The sequence below is a fragment of the Mirounga leonina genome, unplaced genomic scaffold (genome assembly GCF_011800145.1).
Source record: "Mirounga leonina isolate KUSES-001 unplaced genomic scaffold, KU_Mleo_1.0 Mir_205, whole genome shotgun sequence".
NCBI lineage: Eukaryota > Metazoa > Chordata > Mammalia > Carnivora > Phocidae > Mirounga > Mirounga leonina.
Genome location: NW_023270515.1, coordinates 1,620,254 through 1,626,253, shown reverse-complemented (window position 1 = coordinate 1,626,253; position 6,000 = coordinate 1,620,254). Strand labels below are relative to the sequence as shown.

General features: G+C 45.8%; 1 protein-coding gene across 1 annotated transcript in view; it reads left to right on the top strand.

The window, feature by feature from the left end:
* Nucleotides 1-6,000, top strand: part of DSCAM (DS cell adhesion molecule) — a 651,058-nt gene that overhangs the window by 628,994 nt on the left and 16,064 nt on the right. The window lies entirely within an intron of this gene.

Genomic DNA, 6,000 nt, shown 5'->3' with positions numbered 1-6,000 from the left:
TATTCAGTGAGAGAAAGACTATAGACCGGGGTGGGGAGGGGGGCGGGGGGAGAGATTGCTGAAATGGATGGATCCTTGACCTCAGAGTTCCATGCCCAGGCAGCATGGAAGCTGATAGAGACATTAACTGGAAAATAGGAAAGAGGCAGAGGAAACAGGACAGATGCCCAGATAGTGGTTCCCCAACTCTTACATGCATCAGGATCACCCAGGATGTCTGTTCCAAACACCCATTCCAGGGCTCTGTCCCCAGAGGTTCTGATCCACTTGGCCCAGGAATCTGCCTTGTAATAGACATTCTGGGTAGTTCTGATGCTGATTGTCTGGAGCCCTCTTGGAGAAATATTTCCCCAAATGTTAGACCTATGTGTGTCCCTGCCCCTGAGTGCAGTGGGACAGGACCTCTCAAGCTTGCCACACTCAAAGCACACGCCTTCTTTCTGCCAGGTAAAACAAGCAAGCATTCCCACCTCCCCTTCAATGTTCGACTGGCAGAGCAATGCACAGAGGCCAGCCATAAATAGAGGAGAAACGCACTGGGAAGCTCCCAACTCCATGATCACACCTCTACCTGACTAATGAACACATTGATTCGATGACATTCAAAATATCCGCAGAAATGTGAATGTCGGTCATAAGCAGAAACTAGAGCCAGCAAGAGGCAGTGGCAGGCGGGGGGCACATGGGGTGGCATGTCCGCGTCTCTCACACCTGTAACTCTAGAAGCATAGCTGGGGAACTGCAAGGATGCGTGCATTCAGACTCAAATATATTCACTAAGGTTTTACTTGACATATGGCCCAGTGATGGGGGTACATCATGAGACGCAAGAAGACATTCATTTCATCTTAGTGCAGGAATCAGATGCAAACAAAGAACTCAAGCTTTTCTCATTTACCTAAAAGAACTAGGGAAAAATAGGAGGCAATGATGAAATGGTGAAATAGTGAGTCAGGGGGTGTATGGGAGATGATGGGAGAGGCTACTTTGAACATGAATCTGGGGAGACCACCATTGAGGAGCAAGTCTAGGTCGTGGCCATGAGCTGGCTTGCCAGGTGGAGGGGACAGGAGGGAAAAGCTCCTAAGGCCTGTTGGGGCAGAAGCGTCCTTGGATTGCAGTGGGCCACAGGGATTGGGGGTGGGGGCTAGACAGAGAAAGAGGTGGGTGGCCTGGTCGCCAGGCCTCCTGGGCCAGCCTCGTGAGTTTGCACCTCATTCTGAGAGTGTTGGGATGCTCAGCCCGGGGTTCAGCCTGATGATCACATCACATTGAAGCAACCACAGCTTACAGAACGCTGCTTCCTTCGTTTGTGATGAACATCCAACAGTGTTTATAAGCATTAGGTAGATCTACTCAAATGCATGCATCAGTCTCTAATTCAAAAAAATTAAAAGCAGAGCTATTCCTTTAGCATCTGCACAACATTCTCTATTAGTAAAGGATCTTTGGGATCATTTTTGCATTAAATATTTTTTCCAGAACCACATGAGGAGGGACTAAGAACATCCCGTTTTTCATTTAGAAGTGGAAAGAGTGGGCATCCAAACCCCCAGCAGAAGCCCAGCTCTCCGCTTGTGTCCTGTGCCCCCAAGTTTGTCACGGTGTCCACGTGGTGCACCCCTGTCATCTCAGTCCCATGCCCCCAAGTTTGTCACAGTGTCCACGTGGTGCACCCCTGTCATCTCAGTCCCATGCGGCTGGTTCTCCACACTGCAGTTGGGCGAATTTGCCGAGATGGTTTTATAGTCTGTTTCCTCAGCTGCACACGGCGTTATTAGTCTGTTCTAATGATGCTAGGACGGGGTCGTCAATGTAGGGGCTCTTTAGTTTTAAGCAGAGCATCTACGATACGTTGTTTACACAGTATCATGACCGCATCATAGAAGCTATGTTTCTAGGCATTTATTTTTTTAGTTTTCCTGACCTGCAACAAAGATTCGTTATGAGGATGGGAGAAATCCCAACAATTGGCTATTTAGCTCTTCAACCAAGGGGAACAGATGCGTTGGCTGTGTCTGCAGTTCTGTGTGCGTCCCTGTCTCTCCTGTGTCTTAGGGTACAGGAGAAAGTGGGGCATCTGTGGTGTCTGTGTCTCCCACCCCCAGCTCCAGCCGCAGAGTCTGACACACAGTAGGCATCAGTAAACATACTTAAATACTAATCCACTGTCAAGTTCTGAAATCAGAGTAAAGGGGGTGGGTAAGAAAGGATGTTTAGCATTTTAGACAGGACTTGGGCAGTCCATTTGGCCCCTCTCTTTGTTCTCCATTTCCTAAGACATCTAATAGGCTGGGGGTCTGGATGCCAGCTGATTGGAGGTTTGTAAGTATGTACATAGTCTCTCCCAGCACACTCTGTGAGACTTACCAACGAGACCGTCACAGGAGAACTTGAATCGGCTTTCTTGCGCACAAATTGTGCAAGGGTACAAAGACACGTGAAGTGAAACGTGTGAGACATGACCTGGGCTTTGGGGTCATATTTACCTGGAAGTCATCCCTTTGTCACCATCCACCCATCTGGGCCAAGAGCATGTACAAGAGCTTGACTGTACTTGATGTACAGAGGGCTAGACTGGGAATGAATAGGACGCACGCCTGTCCTTACCAGCTCTACCTTTCAGCTCCTTTCTGCAGCATGGGAACTCTCCAGCATCTGGTCTTGATTTTTTTTTTTTTAAGATTTTATTTATTTATGAGAGAGAGAGAGAGAGAGATCACAAGAAGGGGGAGCAGGAGAGGGAGAAGTAGACTCCCCACTGAACAGGGAGCCTGATGGGGGGACTCGATCCCAGAACCCTGAGATCATGACCCGAACCAAAGTCAGACACTTCACCGACTGAGCCACCCAGGCACCTCTGGTCTTGATTTTTTAATGAGTATTTTTCTTTTCTGCCAAACCCTCTCTAAACTGAGTCTCTAGCCTTCCTGATCAACCCGCCAAATCTCCCCCACCCTCTTCCCAATAAGCAGGATGTGCTCCAACCCTTGCCAAGTGTTTGTCACTCAGGAACCATGGGCCAGGCCCCGAGATCTGTTGAGCCCTCCATGTGTCACAACAGCCCTATGGGTGGGCGAGGTCTGAGATGAGGGAAGTGGGCACGTCTGATGAGCTCACCACCAGCAAGTAGTGAAACTGGGTCAAAGGCAGGCAACCTAACTCAAGCACCGTTAAGTGCTGTTAAGTGGAGATGACGCTTCTTAGGGGACATCTAGGGGCTGAGTAGGCTTACATAAGAAGAGTTCACAACCTGGATTGACTCTTTTTTCATTGAGACTTTGAAAACCATTGCACACCCCATCACGCAGAATTGTACATGACATCATACTGCAGGAAAATACCTGATATAGGCGAGGAGTGTCCCGTGTATAATGAGCCCTTGGTAAATACTTGTTCGTTATGTGATGGGAATATTCAGGCCCCACAGCATCATCACCACATGCAGTGGAGGCCTCAGCACCTACGAGATGGGACAGCAAAAGCCAGAGAATAAAAACAGATTAATACCCACATCACAGTACACATGACATGTTTTAAAACCCTATTAGCCACAAAATCCTCTCTTATCCCGAATTCAGGATGATTAAAATAATTTGATTCAGTGGGCAGAAAAGCTTAATTTAGGATCAGACTCGGTCTTGAAAGGCCAAGAGTTATTTGTATCACTTACCTTCTAATTTGTTAGCTGTTCAGCAAGCGTGATGGCTCATCACCAAGTTGTATTTATATTAGAGTGGTGGGGAGCCGAACAAAATGCTTTCCATGCAGGGGCAGTAAATCTCAACATTTATTTCCTTAGTAGATTACCTGGTAAGGCCTACAAAGGAGGCTACCAAGTAGGGTCCAAGTCAGATTTTTATTTTAGCTGATATCTTAGGAGCTATCATACCGAAGAGTTCGGCTCAGGTATAAAACAGCTCCCAAAACCTGATTATTAAAAAAAAAAAAAATGTGTCAACCACCCCAATATTCTACCTACTGAGATGATTTCGCCTCTAGGATGCTTGCTTAGAGCAGAACAGAATTGCAGCCTGTGGTTCAGGGAAAGTAATATCATGACCTATATTTCCAACGTTATCAGGCCACTGGTAAAACTGTCCTCATCTAGAAAAAAAGGATAACGAACAAAATTAACTTGAAAAGAGTTGTGGCTTTGAATAGAGGCTGACATGTACAACGTGACCATGGAATTTTCCACACAGGGTGATCTCAGTGAGAAAGGGGCTACGGTCCTGCCCCACTATGGGTGGGCGGGTCAGTGGGAAGAAACACAGGGGAGAGTTTGGGAGTTTGAGGAAATAGTGTCCTTGAAGTGGGAAGATCAAACTGATACCCACCCACCCACCCAGCCCCGCCACCCAAGCATCCGTGCCAGGAGTAAATCTGATCCACAGCTGTAGCTGCAAGAAACATAAAGAGGAATAAAAATGAAAACCTTCAAAAAATTTTTAAAAGAAAATGAGAATCCTCAAATCTTACGTAAGGGACAGGGTAATTTTTGGGGAAAGATTCATTAGCATTTAAATAACAAGCTCCATTTATTGAAGCTCTACTTAAGAAGTCCGTCGTACCTGGAAGATACTTAGCCTCCTACCCGTGAGAATATTTTTCTATCTCTTTGAGGACCTCTCTCCTAGCATTTCAGTGGAGAAACACAATTATCATTCATACCTTGCTGTCCAGAGAGCTTGGCGCTCGAGCATAACCTGGGCTTTGGGGTCATATTTACATTCAGCTCTACATTAAATGTATATTTACATTTACATTCTAATCAAGGCAAAAAAAAAAATACATCTTCCAATGAAGTCTTCTGTGGAATTTTGCAAGTAAGGGATGAAATGTGTCTTAAAATCAATGCCCCAAAGAATATGCACCAAGATGAAGCATTTTGATGACCCAGGAAATCTTAAAATATATTGATTTGGCTGCCATTTTAATGCTTCTCTCCAGCACTGTAGAATGATGGATTCGGTTCAAAGTCCAATAACTAGAATTTGCAAAGAGGAAAATCCTCCATTTGAAAAGAAAGTCCTTTCACCCCTTTCAAGTGTCTTGCCTCCCGTGATCCAAAATGGCATTACAAAGGACTCAGTGTCACAGGGACACTGTATTAAATACTTAGGTGTCCGGGGTGGGGACCTCTGGGTGGTCAAGTGCTGGGCAATCTCTGAACCAATCCATGGCGTCTTGGGCTCCCTACTTACCACTTAATAGCTGTGTCACTTCTCTCTGAGCGTCCGTTGCCTCATCCATAAAGTGACCCTGGGCTATGTGTGTTCATCCAGGGGACTCTGTATACCAGAGATTATCATAGGCTCTGTGAATGGACCCAAGGATGAACACCTGACCCCTGCCCTAGAGAGACTTCCAGGCCCACGAAAACACATTAGTAAGTCATTGCCCCAATGCCAAGTGTTGGCCCTCTCTCTGTTGATCTTTTGATCCTGCTTCATTAGTGCTGAGCAGTAAATATCGACTGCGGTGTTGAGAGGTGGCCAGACCATTTTGAAATATAACTGCATAAGATTCCTTTTTGAGAAGAAGAGAATTCAATGGTGGAAAAAGCTCCATCTAGGACCTTATGTGGCCTTCAAGCTGGAGCCCAAGAAAAATCAGTCCAGGTCACCGAGCCTTTCCCTTATTCCACAAAATTCCAGAAAAGACAGTGTTATGGTCCACTCCAGTGTCCAGCCAAAGAGTTGAACTAAGAACTCTGTCCACCTCATTGACCTGCTGTCTTTGGTTCCAGATTTAGAGAAAATGAAACCCATCTGGCACCTGCCTCTATATATGTAAATCTCTGTTTTTGAAGACAGCAGACATATAAAATTCAGACACTGATTAACCGTGTGTGCTCTGCATTGAATGACCCATATCTTTGAACTTTGACAAAGTTCAGACAATTCTGTTGAAAAGCTATGTTACCATATGCAAAAAACTAAGAGAGTATTCAGACAAAAAGGTATCATCCTCCTGGTCTAGGAACTTGCAATTTAG